We start from the raw sequence: 20,088 nt of genomic DNA, 5'->3' as shown, positions 1-20,088 counted from the left end.
AACTTGGAAATGAGCTTTCTAAGTCTCTATTGGCTCCTGTTTTCCTCTCCGGTTTTCACTTCAACATCAGGATCTTCACAGGCTTTAAGTATTGAGACACTAGTACAGTTCACCAGGTATGTGTGATATATTCAAAGCTATCTTGTTTGACTGAGGCTTCCCAGGTTGTGCTAGTGGTAAAGAACTCGCCTGCCAATGTAAGAGGCAGAAGAGATGCAGGCTGGGTCCCTAGGTTGAGAAAACCCCCTGGTGGAGAAAAGGGCACCCCGGTTCTATATTCTTGCCTGGAAAATCCCACGGACAGAGGAGCCTGGCGGGTTACAGTTCATGGGGTTGCAAAGAGTCAGACACAACCGAAAGTCATGCACCTTGTTAGATTAGAAACTTAACACTTTAAGTCAATTGATGGCATGTCTAGACTTAAATGAAATCTACTCTGTGAGATCTTCCTATAATTGGGTTTTTCAAAAGGACTTGAAGGCCTTAGAAATTGATCGTTTTTTCCTAATTGTCTTTTCTCTTCTTTCAACTTTTAGGGACAGTAGTTAGGTCCTATAACCCACATGTTTAAATTAAGCTTGCAGTCATTTCTCTCCTCATACACAGGTATTATGGTACTAGATAAAAACAATTGTTAACTCTTTATTGTTTATCCAACAGTTCATTCCTCTGTTCTTCAATCATTATTTGATTGATTCTTACTGAGTACCAAGATAAAATTTGATTACTTTGCTAGATCACAAGCATATAAGAATTTTGGAAACTAATTCTGAATTATATAATTTTTTTCGTCCCCATGCTTCCCCCAAAAGGAGCCAAACTCCATAATCACAACATAGCTCCAGGAAAATCAACTCTACAACTCCTATGAAGGAAGTCTCAATAATCTTGGTAAATGGCCATGAAAAATATTGGAGTAATGTCTACCAATGGGGCACTAACAACTAGCATTATTTTCCTCTGGTGCTCATGGCCCCTAGATGGATGCTTTCCGATCTCCTAGTCTTCACTGGTATAGAAATACTCAGGCGTCCTGCCACCCGCTGACACCGCTCTACCAGCTGCTCTACATCATACTGGTTGAGGGACACACTCACAATGACCATTCTTCCAAAATAAAATTTACTCTCCTTCAATCTGGGAGTGGATCACTTGAAGACTTTTTAAGTTAATTAATTAGCTTGTTTGCCTGTGTTTGGGTCCTAGTTGCAGCTCGCAGGATCTTCACTGTGTCATGCAGGAACTCTAGCTGCATCACATGGACTCTCTAGTTGTGATGTGCCAACATGGTAATTCCATGGAATGTGGGATCTTAGTTCCCCTACCAGGGATTGAAGCCACGTCCCCTACACAATAAGGCAGATTCTTAACCACTGGACCGCCAGAGAAGTCCCTGAGAGTGGACTGATAAAAGACTGCTGTCTGAACAAGAACTGCTTGTCTCCAAAGTTCTGATACGCCAAAGCCTTTGACTATGTGGATCACAACAAAAACTGTGGAAAATTCTTAAAGAGATGGGAATACCAGACCACCTCACCTGCCTCTTGAGAAATCTGTATGCAGGTCAAGAAGCAACAGTTAGAACTGGACATGGAACAACAGACTGGTTCTAAATCAGGAGAGAAGTATGTCAAGCCTGTATATTGTCACCCTGCTTATTTAACTTCTATGTAGAGTACATCATGAGAAACACTGGGCTGGAGGAAGCACAAGCTGGAATCAAGATTTCTGGGAGAAATATCAATAACCTCAGATATGCAGATGACACCACTCTTATGGCAGAAAGCGAAGAGGAACTAAAAAGCCTCTTGATGAAAGTGAAAGAGGAGAGTGAAAAAGTTGGCTTAAAGTTCAACATTCAGAAAACTAAGATCATGGCATCTGGTCCCATCACTTCATGGGAAATAGATGGGGAAACAGTGGAAACAGTGGCTGACTTTATTTTTGGGGGGGCTCCAAAATCACTACAGATGGTGACTGCAGCCATGAAATTAAAAGATGCTTTCTCCTTGGAAGGAAAGTTATGACCAACCTAGACAGCATATTAAAAAGCAGAGACATTACCTTACCAACAAAGGTCCATCTAGTCAAAGCTATGGTTTTTCCAGTAGTCATGTATGGATGTGAGAGTTGGACTATAAAGAAAGCTCTAGCGCCAAAGAATTGATGCTTTTGAACTGTGGTGTTGGAAACGACTCTTGAGAGTCCCTTGGACAGCAAGGAGATCCAACCAGTCCATCCTAAAGGAGATCAGTCCTGAATATTAATTGGAAGGACTAATGTTGAAGCTGAAACTCCAATACTTTGGCCACCTGATTTGAAGAGCTGACTCATTTGAAAAGACCCTGATGCTGGGAAAAATTGAAGGCAGGAGAAGAAGGGGATGACAGAGGATGAGACGGTTGGATGGCATCACCGATCTCCATCAATGGACATGAGTTTCAGTAAACTCCAGGAGTTGGTGATGGACAGGGAGACCTGGTATGCTGCAGTCCATGGGGTCACAAAGAGTTGGACATGACTGAGTGACTGAACTGAACTGAACTGAAAGTCCGGATAATGATTTGGGATTGGCACCTGCTCACCCAGGCAGTAATAAAATCTCTCTTCATCTCTCAACAACCTTGTGCTGCTGCTTGATTTCTGAGAAAATTAAAAATTTTCTCTCAGTGTCCAGACTTTGCTCCAGGCCCCCTCCCAAAATAATATCAAGCTGGGATCTGTCAGGGGTCTTCTTTGGAAGTCATTACCATGGATTTCACATACAAGATGATCTCATAGGAAGCTATTTTGGAAATCCCCAGTATCAACGTGTGGGGTAGATGGCTTCATTCTGTGAGGTTTCAGCAAATCCCCTCGGATCTCCCATTTGCATTAGTGTAATTCAAGACTCTGAGCTGTGACCAATAGGAATGGCAAAGCATCCTTCTTCAATAATTCAATAATTTCACCAACTTCCCATATCTTAGATGACTCATTAGTCATAAGAGTTGTTATCATGACATGTGTTTTGTTTGGTCCCAAGCAGTCTGCTTGTGTTTATTTTGCTTCTAGATAGCCTCCAATACAACTTGGAAAACCCTGAGCCTAAAAATTGGGGGAATTACATAAAGTTCATCAGGAAGTCAGCACAGACTTTAAGCAAGTCTCTCATGCTTTGGGACAAGATGGGCTGGGTAATAATTCTCAAGTTGTCAGCTTGAAGGAAGGTCTCTAATCAATAGGCCACAGGGTTCTCTCTGTCCTTAGACATGGTCTCAATCAAAACGCTTCCTTCTGCCCCAGACAAGGCCATGGATGGCATGCTTATCAAACCCAGTGAAATTCATTCAGCATATGTATCCCAAGAAACAGGACACTTGACATCCAACTCTGCAATATTTCTCAGGAAAACCACTCAAGTCATGTCTATTCAACTTTCAGTGAAGATAGGGTTTAGTTGCTTATGAAGAGCAAATTATCAAAAGATTTACACTTTTGTAAATCTTTTTTTTGTTGCCTGGCATTGTTTTGGTTTTTTTCCTTCATTCTCATTAGCATCGCTTTGTTGGAATGGGGGTAAAACATGTATGCAGACTTTGGAATTATGGTAAGTGTCCATGGTAGTTAGTTCTAGCAAATTATAGCCAGCATTTACTACCATCTTAAAGGAATACCCCAAGATATCACACGGTGCTCCTTGACACACAAAACAGAAAATAAAAGTCCTTGCAGGCAAGTTCAAGTCCTATAGCTCAAAGGCCATTGAATTTCAGAGGTGATAAAAATATTAGACATTATCTAGGCTGTATGTTCCATCTTACAAATGAGGCACTTAAAAGCTCCAGGATTCTCAGAAGTTTCAAATACCCCACAACAATCAGAGAGACAGCCTGAAAGAGAAGCCCACTCCTTCCTTATATGTCACTCCCTTAATGTTCCAGCATGGGAACTCAATGCCTCCTTTTAAGTAGGTGGTGCCTCCCCTTCAAGTCCCCATCCTTCCAACACATTCCCCGTGAGCCCGTCACACCAGCATTCCTCCAAAATTCCATCCCTTTATTGTGACTTCCTCTGTCTGGAAGTCCTTCTTTGTCAGGCTGGAAACCATTCCCAAACCATCTTCCAGCTCAAATATCAGACTTCAGGGAAACTATTTACTCCATCACAGTTAGTTGCTTATGTTCACTTTGCCCATATTATGGAATTTTCAGACTGGTTTCCATCCCCCTGTCTCTCCCACTGTGAGCTGAGGAACAATGACTGTCAGCCATCTTGAAAATCCAGCTTCAGGCAGAGCCAGGTATATGGTGAAAAATAACTGGACATATTAAAACAATCAAATCAACAATGACAATTAAAAGAAAAAACATTAGGTCAAGCCACATTCCATAATTCCATTCAAGCCACAGAGATGAAAAAGACAAAGGTTTTCCTCTCAAAGGGCTTACAATCCAATGGAGAATTCATTTATAACTTAACAAATATCTGCTGAATGATGAATTAATGTGATCTAATTCCAATTCTCCCGTGTTGACAAGCTATTACCAAAATTCAACCGATCTCAGGGTGTTTTGTGGAGCCATCGTTTTTTATCTTGATTAACGAGACTTCCTACTTTGTAGTCTAACTTCCTTCATTTCATTGCATTTATCACAGCCTCCAGTGCTGGACTCTTACCATAAAGCTGTGCAGAGAACATAGTGGAAAAATTCACCCACATACAAGTGTCCCCATGAAAAAGCTATACATTGGCCTGGAGTGGGGAAATAGGCACACACATATTGCTAGTTGGAGTATAAAGCAGGACAATCAATCTGGTTATCAACTTGGTGATATGCATCAACATTTTAAATGTACACCTCTTAGTCCCAGCATTTCCACTGTTGAAAATTTACCCTGTGAACAGATTTGCACAAATCTGCAAATATATATTCACTGTAGTAGGATGGTTGAAATAGCATAAATTTTAAAATCAAATCCATATCCTAGATCCATATCCATGTAATCATTACAAAGGATGCAACAGATCTAAATGCCCTGAGGAGAGATGTTCAATATATTATTAGTTTAAAATACAGGGCATTGGAGAGTAAGGTTTGGTGTTATCCCACTTGTGTAAACAAAGAATTGATACACGTATTTTTATATGTATAAAAATTACTAAAATATACAAAAAATAGTAACATTGTAATGGTTGATGGTAGAAAAGAAAGGAATAGGAGAGTTACTTATTTCATACACTTCTGTAATGTTTGAATTATTTTCCTATTGAATATATTCTATGATGTCTAAAAGTGTCTTCCACCTTCTTATCATCTCCTTGTTTCATCAATTTCAGTTTAACCGACTTGGTTTTCTCAAGACTAAGGTTATAGATTCTGTACTAACTCTCTCAAACTCATACGCATTTCCCAAACTTATTCTCTCCAAACCACTTTTTCTGTTGTAAATATGACCTTCCCAAGGTTTTTAGCTTATGATTAACCAGATGAAGCCATCAGTACATAGACCTCCAATCTAGGTTTTGAATTACAAAAGGTACTTTGGGGGGGAAAAATGCTAACTCAATTGCGTCAGTTAAAACATCAGCGTTAGCAACACCACGGTGTCATGATGCAGGAGGTTAAAGATCCATGGGCTCAGGGAGTCACAGCAGGGCTTAACTGGGGCAGTTCTGGTTCTGCCATTAGAACCATGAGCACTCCAATCTCAATGAAAGTGCATAAGACACCACAATTATCTCCGGATCATCGACTCGGTAAACCCAAACAGCTCCAGTCTATCGTGTCAACGTGTATTCTGGGAGTCTTTAATGCACGGATCATTGGCAAGCTGCGCCATAAAAGCCCTGTAAGAGCTGTGGCCGTGTGTGCAGTCAATGCACACTCAGGGACTCCCCCAGGTCCGCATCATTGGCAGCACATCGTGTCAATGCATACTTCAGGAGCCCTGTGCATGCTAAGGAACCATGTACACCAAAAATACTTCTGAAATAGTTGTTACAGGACATACACAGCATTCACTCCTCTAAACGGCATGTCAGCAAGTTTAGTGTGCAACAAATAACTCCTAAAAGGCACTAAACACTCCTAGAGGCCCAACTTCACACACAGATGGTTAGTCCAGGGGACTGTGGCATGACTGTGGTGGGAGCATGGGTCTCTCCTTACAGTGAACAAAGGGATAGGAACAGCCAGTTTATGCAATCGAAGCCACTGCTTCTACTCAGTGCTGTCAAGGTTTTCAGTATAACACTGACTACTTCCTAATTATCTGCCTGGGTATTTGATGCTTAAGAACTAAGAACATTCTCTCTCTCCCTTGTCTTGTTCCAAAGCACCTGCAGTGTAAGGTGAGAGGGTTAGAGGAAAGCACCTTGGGTCTTAAGCCTCTAGACTAGTACCTGCCCAATAGAAATATAACGTGATCCACATGTGTCATTTTAAATGTTCTTTGTGGTCACATTTTTAAAAGGTAAAAAGAAACAGCCTTAATAGATTTTAACAATATATCTTATTTCACCCAATATATCCAAAACATTATCATTTCAATGTCCCATCAATATTTTAAATGATTGAGACAGTTTATTTTATTTTATTTTATTTATTTTTTGGCTTCACAATCTAGTCTGTATTTCACACTTACAGCACATCTTCATTTGGACCAGCCACACTTCAAGTGCTCAACAGCCCCACGTGTCCAGCGGCTGCCCCAGGGACCGCACAGCTACACAGGCCTAGGAAAAAGCACCCATCCCAAGAGCTTAAATGTTCACTGCGCCCCGTCGACTACCTGTCTCAAAGCAGGGGTCTGTCTAGCCTGCGCCTCCTCTCCTGGCAGCGCTGAACCTGCCGAGCCGCCTTTTCTCAGCCGCTTCTACTGGTGAATCTGAGGCTTTGAAATATTAAAAAGGACCACAAATAAGCTTTCAGAAACGGGACAGAGCGACTTTAGGCCAAAGTGATACTGTCAAGGTCCGGTCCTCTTTCTTAGAGGTGGAGATGAAGAGAGCGAGGGGCTGCTGGGTGCGCGGAAGGGGAGCGGGGACAGCGCCCAATGCGAGGATGGCAGCCTCCCTGCTATACTACACCGCCGCCAACACTTGCGGATCAGCAGGGCTTGTGGGTCACGGGGAGTCGGCCCCAGCGGCGTGGTTGGGGTCTGAGGCTGAGTCGGACACAAAAGGCAAAGATGCGAGGAGAGGGAGACAGAGACAAAGATGCGGGGTAGGGAAGAGAGGAGAAGAGCCAGGGCGCTGGTACGGGTGCGGGCGGCAGACAAAGCCGGCGGCTATCAGGGGGAGAGCGAGCGCCGCGCTCATCCGGGGACTCGCGGGACGTGGGAGGCGGGGGGCAGCCTGCGCCCGGCGCCCGGCAGGCCTATTTGAATATCAGGCTCTGCCACACTCTGGGCGCCGCTGACAACTTCATTACCTCCGCGGATAAAAATGACTGCGGGCGAATGCAAATGGCGCGCCCGTCTCGCTGCCTGCCTCCGCTCGGCCGCCGGCTGCGGGCGGGGCCCAGCGCCCCGCGCCCGACCCACCTCCCCCCCTGCCCCAGGCCCCGCGCGGCGCCGCCCCCTCCCCGCGCCGGAGCCACCTCCCGGCTCTGCCCCCGGCCCCGCACAGCTCCGCCGGAACCCCGCCGGCCCGTGGGTCTAGGAACGGAACGCGGTGGCGGGGGCCGGGAATTGCTAATCTACTTTGATTTGCTCGTGAATGTTAAGAAAATGCCCTGCTTCTTAACTGTCGTTGAATTAACGTGTGAAAATGCCAGAAAAAAAGACTACCCTGTGCATGGGATTCCTAAGCTTGAACCCTGGTAAGAGGAGGCTGGACCTCATTGGTTTCCAACCACCACGCCCGAGGTGAGTAAGTTGGACGAAAGCATCCCCAGCGCCCATCTTTGCCCACTTAGCAAGCAGGAGAGAGGGTTTGCGACGCCCTATTCCCAACCTTTCGGGTCCTCCTGCCACCAAGGCGTTGCTCAGTCACCGTGCAGATCCCCCTCCCAAATTCCTGGCCCAGCTGAGCAGTCCACATGGGAATGGACGCAAGTCTTGCGCAGAAGGGAAAGCAGTGTTTCCAGAGCCTCTCTCTTTCCTTTGCATAGAGAAGGAGGGGAGGGCTCACTCCCTGGCAAGAAGTCACCTCCTGCCTTGGACAGCTGCGGTTATTGCGTGTGGACTCCTTGCGAACTTCCTGAGGTCGTTTTTATTAATAACACCAGTAACAGCAATAACAATAATAGTAAACATCTACTGGAGGCTTATTATGCACAAAACATTATGCCGACTGCTTTACCGAGATTATTTTATTTTTGCCACAACAACCCTATTGCTCTCCTGGAAACCAGGGCTTAGCCAAGCCTTGCAAGGAGCCCAGGGTAAGCCAGCTAGGAAGCGGTGGATCATGGGTGAGAAAGAAAGCCTCCCTCCCTCCAGAGCCTGTGCTCTCAACCATTCTGCAGTTTTCTCGGCCTCTCTTTCAGCTCACGTTGCTATACCATGCCCCCTTCCTTCTTCCCTATCTCCCCCAGCCCCCGAGGCTATTCCTCCCTTGTGGCTCAAGGGTAAACGCTAAACAGTATAAATCAATCAGATCAGTCCCTTCTTTTGTCCAGGGCTTGGCTCAGAAAAAAGCACATGACCCGTCCTGGCCTACGCGGAAGTTGGGGGAACGTCTGCGGGGTAGGGGCGGGTCTGAGAAATGCTTCCCTGCGGGATATCTGAGCGCTGTGTATAGTTTCAGGGTGTCTACCACCTGGTGGCGCTAGTGGCAAAGAACCAGCCTGCCAATGTAAGAGACAGAAGAGATGCGGGTTGGATCCCTAGGTTGGGAAGATTCCCTGGAGGAGGACATGGCAACCCACTCCAGTATTCTTGCCTGGAGAATCCCATGGACAGAGGAGCCTGGGTGGGGGTTGGGGGGGGGGCGGGGGGAGACAGCCCATAGGGTCGCACAGAGTCGGACACGACTGAAGAGATTTAGCACGCACGCACGCACCACCTGGTAACCAGCAACAGAGCTACGCTCAACAGAGACAGATTTGCAAGATTTAGCGCAATTAATGCCAGGGCTGAAGTTTAGGAAAGTGGCGTCCTAGTCCTTTCTCTATCAACAGTGAAATCATGCTGCTGCTGCTAAATCGCTTCAGTCTTGTCCGACTCTGTGCGACCCCACAGACGGCAGCCCATCAGGCTCCCCTGTCCCTGGGATTGTCCAGGCAAGAACACTGGAGTGGGTTGCCATTTCCTTCTCCAATGCATGAAAGTGAAAAGTGAGAGTGAAGTTGCTCAGTTGTGTCCGACTCTTCGAGACCCCGTGGACTGCAGCCTACCAGGCTCCTCTGCCCATGGGATTTTCCAGGCAAGAGTACTGGAGTGGGTTGCCATTGCCTTCTGCTTCATGTTTATTCAGGATTTTATTTAAGGTTAATTCCTTTTTGGAACAAGAGATAATATAAAGAAGTTAACAAATGAAAATTCGAGAAATTTGGCTGTCTATTCCCCACTCTGTTTCTGTTTCTTCATCTGTAAAATGACGCAAGAACTTCTGCTCCTGGGCTCTTCAAATGGAACCTCACAATCCCAACTTCTCCTGGGCACGCACATCCAACCTCATTCAGTCTCAAGGCTCTCAACAGCTTTTCCCCAGCTCCCTTTTCTATCAGGACTTCTCTTTGCCTACAAAGGCAAGTCATCCCTTCCCTCCCAGGGCATCAGACCCTCCATCTAACTGTGCTGCAAGCACACATCCAGGTGTCTGAGCTTGACTGCCTTTAAAATGTTGTTTTCTAGCCTTCAAGTCGGAGAAGGCGATGGCACCCCACTCCAGTACTCTTGCCTGGAAAATCCCATGGACCGAGGAGCCTGAAAGGTTGCAGTCCATGGGGTCGAGAAGAGTCGGACACGACTGAGTGATTTCACTTTAACTTATCACTTTCGTGCATTGGAGAAGGAAATGGCAACCCACTCCAGTGTTCTTGCCTGGAGAATCCCAGGGACAGGGGAGCCTGATGAGCTGCCGTCTATGGGGTTGCACAGAGTCTGACACAACTGAAGTGACTTAGCAGCAGCAGCAGCAGCAGCCTTCAAGTAGTCTCTCTGGGGCACTTGCATCTGGTTTTAAGCATTTTGGAAAACAGTGGCTACTTAACCAGTCACTTGCTTGGTTCCCTTGACAATTGCTTTAAAATACAGAATCAAATTAGAGTGGAAATTTTCTTTGATTGTTTCATAAAAGTCATGCACACTTTCTATTAAAATATGTAAAATATAGTATAGTATACTATATATATGCTATAATATATACTGTAAACTTTAATAATTCATCCAGAATCAATAAGTGGTGACCAGCTCAAATACCCTCTAATGTTTCCCACCACCAAGTAAAGGAAGCCCAAACTCCTTAACAAGACATTCAAGACAATTCACAGTCCACACCTAACCAGCTCCAGCCTTATCTATCTACCATTCAGTTCAGTTCAGTTGCTCAGTCATGTCCAACTGTTTGTGACCCCATGAATCGCAACAGCTGAAGCCTGGCTTGGAGAATTTTGAGCATTACTTTACTAGTGTGTGAGATGAGTGCAATTGTGTGGTAGTTTGAGAGTTCTTTGGCATTGCCTTTCTTTGGGATTGGAATGAAAACTGACCTTTTCCAGTCCTGTGGCCACTGCTGAGATACCCCTAAGTCATTCTAGTGCATTTCTTCTCCCACGACATAGTACTTCAGTAGGTTGGGTGCCCACATTCTCTAGAACGCCCTTGAACCTCATCTCCAACTTTTCCAAGTCCAGATTAAATACCACTTTTTTGCAAGAAGCCTTTCCCTTTCCTCACATTTAACGACACAAAATACTCAGTTGTCTAGTATTTGTTTTCAGTAAATTTAACATGTTTTGTGTTTATTGATACCCAGTATTCTAGAAATAATTCCCATGTCCAAGTAGCAAAGGACATAAACATTATTATGCAAACAAGTGGGTTGTAAATATTATAGCAGACTGTATAATAAAGCTCATTCCCAGTTTAAGGATGAGCTGTTCTCATAAAGGGATTAAAGCTTCTTTCACCTTGTTTGTGTTAGAAAAACTTTGATGCAGGTAATAAAAAACCTGTCTCTACTAGCTTAAACAGCAAACAAAATGTAGTATTTCCTGTAGGAAGGCTCAAGATAGCAGGTGCTGAGGTTAATTAATTCATGTTTAATATTGTCAAGGACCCAGATTGTTCTCATCTTTCCACCACTCCATCTTCAGCTTACTGACATTGTCCTTAGGTAGTTCTTCTCAGGGTTCCAAAATGGCTGCCATAGTTCCAGGCATCACTTGAAGATATGTAAAGTCCAGCCCCCAAAATGAGACTCAATTCAGTTCAGTTCAGTCGCTCAGTCGTGTCCGACTCTTTGCGACCCCATGAATCGCAGCACCCCAGGCCTCCCTGTCCATCACCAACTCCCGGAGTCCATCGAGTTGGTGATGCCATCCAGCCATCTCATCTTCTGTTGTCCCCTTCTCCTCCTGCCCCCAATCTCTCCCAGCATCAGAGTCTTTTCCAATGAGTCAGCTCTTCACATGAGGTGGCCAAAGTACTAGAGTTTCAGCTTTAGCATTATTCCTTCCAAAGAACACCCAGGGCTAATCTCCTTCAGAATGGACTGGTTGGATCTCCTTGCAGTAGTCTTCCTTTAAATTTCTTCTTACGAATGAGTCAGTTATACCAGCAGACCCCTCAGAAGATCTTTCTTCCTATTTATTTGGCCAGAACAGGACCACATGCCTCTCTGCACAATTTCACTAGCAAAGGAGATGAGATAATCATCACTGATAACAAATCAGGATTTACCTTTGAGTTATATTGGTGAGGAGGGAGTACGGGAAAGGCAAGAATTAAGACAGGCAATATCAAAACAAAAGCTGAATTTTAGTCAGTATCTCAGTCATCTATTCCTGCATACAAACTATCACAAAGCTTACTGGCTTTAAAAAAAAAGTCTATTTTCCTGAAGAATCTGGGCTGGGGAGAAAGGAGTGATTCCCAGGGAAGAAGGGAAGATTATTAGGTAGGTATTTAAAAGTATTTCTCTGCAATTTATTATGGTATATGATTTGAAAATCAAATATCCTCATATTTAAATTATTCTTGTGAATATGTATGTGTGTCTATGCTCATTTGTGCCTGACTCTTTGCAACCCCATGAACTGTAGTGCACCAGGCTCCTCTGTCCACAAGATTTCCCAGGCAAGAGTACTGGAGTGAGTTGCCATTTCCTTCTCCAGGGATCTTCCCGACCCAGGGATTTAACTCACATCTCCTGCATCTTCCTGCAGATTCTTTACCACTGAGCCACCTGGGAAGCCCCCAAATTATTCTTATACTGGTCCTTTCCACAAAATATGGTATACATTTTGTATATTTGGAAAATATACACACAAAAATTGTGTATATTGATTTAGTCAATAGTAAGTTGGCTAAACTCAACCGGCAATTTTCTTAGAGGGTGGTAAAATCATTTTTACTCTTTTCCTTTGTTTTTTTCCTAAAAACTAGCTACATAATGGACTCCACATCTTAAGTTTTCCTTTCAATAATAATGCTTAAATGAAGGAAGTAATTTTTGCCCCAAAATCTTTAGTTTGCAGATATCTAAGAATTAAGATCAGGAGGATAGCAAGTAATTTTTTTGATTTAGCAAATAATTTGTTAATGCAATTACTAACCATGGGAATATTACCCTTTTGAAAATCAGTAAATCACAGAAGCTTTTGAAGACATAATAATTAAGTAATCATTCCCCTCTTTTACAGGGCTGGTAGGAAAATTGCAACATACAGTCTTTGTTTTGTAATGTCATGTTATCGTAAATGGACCTTCTAGTTCTCTTGTAACTTTATATACCTGAGGCAGAAAAAAAAAAAGTTCTTAAGTGGTTACTATAGTTAGATTCATATCATTTACTAAAATAATATATGGTATTCCTTTTGTGACTATATCTTCCATCTTCTTATAAATGTATAACTGCCGCTATAACAATACCCAGTCAGATGATGAATGTTCATATATTAATGCTACCTCTCTCCCTTTTTTTTTGCCCAAGAAACTCATGGCAGCACTGGAACAAAATTGAATGTATTTCAACATCATCTTTGTGAATCATAGACCATTAAAGCCGAAATCAGCCCCAGAATCAGCTCTCTCATTTGATAAGTGAAGAAAGAACTTAAAGAATTTTCTGGAAGTTTCCAGGCTAATTAGTGGTAGTGTGAGATCTCATTATCTTGTTTTCTGGTTGACTGGTCTTACACCGCATAATACTATTAATGATTAACATTAGTTAGTTAGTTAGTGTTAGTCGCTCAGTCTCTTTGCGACCCCATGGACTGCAGCCCATCAGGCTCCTCTGTCCATGAGATTTTCCAAGCAAGGATACTGGAGTGGGTTGCCATTTCCTTCTCCAGGGGATCTTCCCAACCCAGGGATCGAACCTGGGTCTCCTGCACTGCAGGCAGATTCTTTACCGACTGAGCTACAAGGGAAGCCCCCTTAACATTAAGGACAGAGCTAAGTTTAACCAGGTTATCAAGTCAGATTCTTTAATGTGGAGTTGGTGGTGCCCACTCAGTCATGTTCCTGCAGGGGGCAGGGTTTCCATTCTATCCTCAGGGGCAGAGAGCTTATCCTGTAACCTCCAGCCCATCATACCCAGAGAGCCCACCTAGCACTATGTATACCGTCAAGCCCCACTCACAGATACCTAAGATCTCCTCAGACCCCTGTTTTGTTACATGTCCTAGCAGCCCAGGAAAAACCAGGGTACGAGGAATGTGCTTGATAAGGTGCTTCTCTCTTCCATGCTTGTTTTTTAGTTAGTGAGGAGAAGGGGGAAAGGAAGAATGCAATTGATAGTGTATTTCTTGCCATCTCCTCGCCATCACACTGAATTTAGAGCCAAATTTTAAGATTAGAATCTGACAGCTCAATCATATAAGTAGGTTTTTTGTTCTCAAATGCTAGTTGAATTTTCCCCCTTAAATAATTATCTGGATTTAGAAATCCCAGGGTCTGTATTTTTTCAATATGAAATTATTCCATTTGCTTCATTTATTTAAATCCACAACTCATCTGTTCAATTCATACACTTAAAAACAGGAGGAAGGAAAATGTACTCTAACTCTCTAATATTTTTTTAACTAAAGCACAACTAAGAAAATGAAGCCTCTTCATTCCCCTCTTCCTCCACCTTCTCTTCCTCCTCTTCTTCCTCTTTGACCAACAACTGCTATAATCCACACTAATGAGGTAGACTGTGCTAAGAATTTTCTTCACTTAACATTTCTCATTATTAATAAATTTTACACTGACAACTATAAAGTGAACACTTAGGATTTATGTACCTAACCTAATTACATATGCTGCATGTATGCATTTCATTATTTACTTGACAGATTCATTCCTTGATATCATAAATAATTAAACAAGAATCAAATATTAACAATCAGATACATATTAATTCTCCTCAAATCTGTAGAAACAAACTATATTTTTATCTTCAGTTCAACAAGCACTGATTAAAATGTCTTCATTAGGCAAATTTCATAAGCAAAGTTCTTGGTCTACATTTCTAACCTTCTCTAAAAATTAAACCTGGGCCAAATTATTCCAGAATTACTTCATGGAAAAAATAAATATAGCAGTATTTCTAACAAGTCATTGTATTCATAATCTTTCTCAAGCACTGTTGCATCTTATATGTGGAACATTAATCTTTGTGTTTGTTGGGAATTTTCAAATATAGTTTTTATTATAAACTAGGAACCAGCACCATCTTGGTTCTTAGTAGCATATTACCAGAGCTGCTTGTCTTATGAGTTGATGGGTTTAACCAAACAATAATTATATAACTTGTTTAAAGAATAATTTCTAGGCATTGTGGATAATGGTAAGAACTACATTTATTGGGGCTGAAATTTTACCCTGAGATTAAAATGTGTGGCTGTTACTTTTTCTGCTTTTAATGAGCTAGGTTTAAAATTTTTTATTCGTGTATATCAACATCTTCATTGATCAATCTTTTCTCACATATTATCAAATTTGCTTTGGTAGAGCATACCATACAATTTCATCATTTAAAAAATGTTAAAGATTCATGGATAGCCACATTATTCATAATAGAAGATTAATGCCAGGCTGACAGGTTTTTGTAAAGATCTAACTCTTTTTTTCTAAGTGCATATACCATATCTATGTGAAACGTACCTCTGATGTTGCATATTGATTACTCTCTTCTCTTCTCTTCTAAAGCTAAAGAGAGAATATTATGGAATGATTGTCAGGGTTAGTGTGTCTCTGACCTACACATGTACTATTAATAATTTATGAGCTGACTTGAAATACAGCATCAAGAAACCAACTGAGGACCACTGCCACTGCCTGGAATGACATATACTGGGGGTTGACAGCATGTGCACCCAGATTTTGAGGTCCTGTTGTTAAAATATGTAGAGAGACACAAACGTTCTAAGTGCCAGAGCTAACTGAATGGAAAGAAGCCACGCTTCTTTGTTACAAATCTCTAGTAGCTATATTTATGTCTTTTCATCCTATCCTTTCCATGCCATGAAATTTTCTTATTAAATTATTTACTCAGCTTGCCAAGTGAACTCATGGTGTCTATAAACATTAGAGAGTCTCCACTCAAGAAATATGGAGGTATAGTAAGCAGAAGCTCGGGTCTTCTTATTTCCCACATTCCTTCACACTCAGAGGTTGTCTGAGTGGATCCTTCCAGACTGTGTTCTATGCTCACACAAAGATGGTGGGGGTGGGGAGATAGAGTCCCCCCTACCCTCAAAAATGGTATCACACTCTACACACTGTGCTGCAATTTGTTTTTTTCACACAACATATCGAATACATTTCCCAGATCAGCACATATGTTTGTAGTTCTTTTTTTTTTTCCACTTTTTTTCTCATTTATTTTTTAATTGGAGGAAAATTGCTTTACAATGTTGTATTGGTTTCTGCTGAACAATAATGCAAATCAGCTATAATTATACATATATCCCCTCCCTCTTGAGCCTCCCTGCCCTCCCCAGATCCCACTCCTCTTGGTCATCACAGAGCACCAGCCTGAGCTCCCTGTGTTATATAGCAACATCTCACCAGCTGTAGTTCATTTTTTAAACAACAACATAGTGTTCCATTTTATAGAATACCATGGCTCATTTATCCATCCCCTTATCAATAGATTGTTAAGCTTCAGATTTTTCACAATTGAAAAACAATGCCACATACACTGAACATATATACTGTGTACTTGCTTAACTATTTCGCTAAGACAGAGTTCCAGAAGTGAAATTGTTAGGTCAGTAACTAATCTTTTAAATCTCCTTAACCCATCAATTAGGTAAGAATCAATAAGTATTACTATTTAGGATTTAAATATTATAACATTTCATTAATAGATTCGCTTATAATATGTAAGTGTATTTTTTTTTAAAACATACTTTTACAACTTTAAGAGTATGGAGTAATTTTGGGAAAAGATTATGTTTTAGCTACATTAATTTCATATGTGAGTAGCTTTCTGCAAAAGCAGAGTAAAGTCAATATTGTTTCCAATGTTTTAGCAATATGTCATCAAGTCACATGTCTGTATATATTATTTTTAACATCAATGTCCAAAGCAGCCAGTCTTCATTTAAGCAATGCTACCCATAACTAAGGATGTTTATGGAGATTGACAACTGTTAAACCACTGAATGCTTCTCAAAATATATTCAAAAAATTATATGTGTGAAAACATTTCATCTACGAAATCTAATTAAAAGCAAGGTTATATTTATTTGAAACCATAAACTTATAAAATTTCCTGCTTTTCACCTAAACTGTTTGAAGCCTTCTACAAACAGTGTGATGGTTACCTAGTGTGTCAGGTTCTATTATGTGAACTAGAATATGTTTTCAGAGAAGAAGCTTGCATCCGATGACAGACACTTCCTATCTGCTAGGATTCATATATAAAAATTGGAACATTGATCATTTCATGTAGAGATTTTCCATAGCAAGAAGATAAAGGGAAATCTTGTTATGCTAACTGATTTACTAGTCAAAAGTAGCCAGGACATTGAAACCTAGAAACTAGTTAATGGTTTGTAACAAGTCAGAAATAAAGATGTTCAACCAAGAAAATGACATTAAGCAGCACTGGCTACAAGAGAAAAGAGCAGCCTGTCGGAATCACACGAGGACTGTGGTGACAGGTAGACAATAAAACGGGATGACACTGGGTCCTCTCCCCAGGGGTGTTTTCAACAGCTTTCTCTTGGGAGTTTCCATGCACTTCCTTTGTAGGAAACCTTCCCTTTAAAAATGGCAGCAGCCCCCTTGGAGGTCTTATTAAAATTCTCCTTCCATGTTATGAAGGGTGTTGTTTAAGGCAGATGGCAGTGCCCGAACAGTTCATTCTTCATTGTATAAAGGAAAGTGAGGACAACAGTCATACCAAGAAGGTAGCTTGTGGCTGACATATCCCAGTAATATTGCACGGTGGCCATCGTCAGAGAGGAGATGAATCAAAGGGGAAAATCAGTCCGCAATCCCACCTAAGATGGCAGAAAGCATGAATCTAAACAAAAGCAATATGGTACGTAATGAATATTTAATATTCAGATTGATACCCATTATATCTGCAAACAAATTTCATATACCAGTTAAACCTCCATAGCACCACTAGGATAAACAGTGTTTTTGTTTTAAGAGAAATTTCCTTTCATTCATTCTTCACTAGAAAACTGCAGCTAAAACAGTGTAACTCTTCCCACCTCATTATGGACTATAAAGGCTATGCCACGCAAGAACTGAAAGAAAGCCAAGAGCCTAACTATTGCCCCATGACTTCTTTAATACAAGTAATTTCAAGGAATCAATCTACTTTATCTGAAATAATGCTATCACTTTTTTACTTAACCCTGTTCTAATGTAAAGTTAAATAATTTCCTGTATGTCTAAAATAGTGTAATACCACTAAACTATTTCCAATAGAGTAATAGCTTTGAGAAAACTCTTCTAAACCATTTCTCTCTTTTTTAATTCTATCCCAACATATTTTAAGTTATATGACAAAATAAACATTTCATAACCTTTTTCAGCTGAATTTTTTTTCTACTAATGTCATTTCAACCAGTGGGAGATCTGTATTTTCCATGCTGCAGTTCAACATCTAAAGTTATTTCTGATATAGATTAGCTGTCCCTTCGTGAACCATGAAAGACAAAATCTAAGCCTCTTTAAGCCTGTCTTGTTTGACAGCATGCACGTATTTACATGAAATATAAAGCAAATATTTGTTCTTTTCATACAAGCTGTCAGCACAAACTTGCATTGTTTAGAAACCTGTTTAGACAAACAGAATTGGCATTTACCACATAACATATGGTAAAAGGTCAACAATAGGTAAAATCAAAGATTATCAAAAAGAAATAAAGCGTTGACATGCATTTGTGGAACCAAAGTTGATCACATTATGCCATAACTCATACAGTACATTGACAATTAAAATTGCATTGTTTATTCATTGTTGTTTAAGAAAATGTGAGGCTTAATTTTAGTTGCTTACTTATCAGAGTATTAACTTTTGGTTCACTGCATGGATAGGTGTAAGAAAACTGTTACCTGAAAAGTTCCCAATTAAAATTGCTTTTCACCTTTTTCTCCACAGAACTTTCTAACTGGTAATACTCTGGACATTTCTTGATATTACTGCCACCTAATCGGGTCACTGAGCTACCAACTCCAACTGCCCAGGACAGTCAGGCTCTTGCTTTAAGGAACTAGTGATTCCTGAGTGTGCAGGAGCAGTGATTTACCAAAAGATCAAATTTGCTTTCCTCCTGCCTTTAGGATTTGCACTATCATGGCTTTCCTGGCAAATGCCTCCATCCTGGGGGCACATTTCATCTACCCCTAGACCTGCTCTGTTCTGAAGCCACAAGGACAGAACTTCTGCTTCCTGTGGACAGCGTCCCATCTGCTGAACACACATTTTAATAAGTGAACTCTATTTCAAGGGAAATACCTATTGGTATTAACAAGAAAATAGCATCTCTACAACATTCTCTGAAAAGAAATGCTGTCAGTGCCACTCATTCTACCTTCAAAGACAAGTCCCTGTAATTACTTTCTCCCCTTCATTTCCTTGTCTGGATAAAGCAACGAGATCAAGAGAACCTATCCATTTTCCCCAGATACCTTCCAAACTGTGCATCCGCTTTTGCAGGCTGGGATCAGAAATTTCATTATCTGTATTTGTATTAGTAATTCACTGCACAGAGAGAACAGGGGGCAGAGGAGGAGAGCAAGCATGAAAGCAAACAGCAGACAGACAATTGTATATATGCAAATGCTTGCAAATTTCTGCCAGCATCTCCCTATCTATAACCAAGCAACATGGAAGCCTATTCATTCCTCAGTCTCTTCACTGCCAAACATTGTTGTGGATTTGAGGGAAATATTCAGGAAACACTGAACTTTCAGCCACTGAGACTAAATCTAACTCAAAAACTATTACATAAAAGGCTAATGCATAAATATAATCAATGATTTTCTAGAAAGACACGAGATATGCAACCTCCTGGCCACAGAGAGCAGAAAAACAAAGATGCCCTGGGAGGGGGTGGGAGAAGGGATCTGTTGCAAGTGACTGTCCAGCCCAATTGTCAGAAGACTGAAGGGTTGCCTCCAGGCTTAATGTTGTGTGTGTGCATAAGCTTCCTGGGCAAGAAGGGGTATGGGAAACCAAAAAGAGACACGATGAAGAAAATGCCCCCAAATTCATAAATACAAAGTGTTCACTGTCAAATGAATACACATGGTGTTTGAAAATGACAGCAAAAATCATCATGTATTTTGTTTCGCCTTGAAATCAATTATTCTCAAACTGTTGGTAATAGAAAATTTCATGACTTCATTCTTATATGTATACTCTCCTCACTGCAAATCCCTTTCACATATAGTGATTCCATTCATCCTCAAAATTATGTTTCAAGGTAAGGTCAGCATTATACCCAATTTACAAGTAAAGAAACCTGGACATGGAGGTTG

The 20,088-nt window shown here is 41.4% G+C and overlaps 2 long non-coding RNA genes across 5 annotated transcripts in view; one reads left to right on the top strand and one right to left on the bottom strand.

Moving 5' to 3' along the window:
- LOC113891387 overlaps positions 1-8,635 on the bottom strand; it is a 34,533-nt gene extending 25,898 nt beyond the window's left edge. For 2 of the 4 annotated variants that reach the window (XR_003510743.1, XR_003510746.1), the window contains exon 1: positions 7,940-8,634. This is a non-coding gene — a long non-coding RNA (uncharacterized LOC113891387). Of the gene's footprint in view, positions 1-6,774; positions 7,510-7,939 lie in introns of those variants that run through there. The other 2 variants (XR_003510747.1, XR_003510744.1) reach the window with 2 other exon arrangements.
- Positions 7,616-19,871, top strand: LOC113891388. Its single transcript, XR_003510748.1, has 2 exons — positions 7,616-7,851; positions 18,707-19,871. It is a non-coding gene; the product is annotated as an uncharacterized LOC113891388 (long non-coding RNA).
- Positions 19,872-20,088: the final 217 nt, after the last annotated feature.

Source organism: Bos indicus x Bos taurus, chromosome 4, assembly GCF_003369695.1.
Source record: "Bos indicus x Bos taurus breed Angus x Brahman F1 hybrid chromosome 4, Bos_hybrid_MaternalHap_v2.0, whole genome shotgun sequence".
Classification (NCBI taxonomy): domain Eukaryota; kingdom Metazoa; phylum Chordata; class Mammalia; order Artiodactyla; family Bovidae; genus Bos; species Bos indicus x Bos taurus.
Note: the sequence above shows the minus strand (reverse complement) of the source record. Positions and strands in the feature narration are given on the sequence as shown.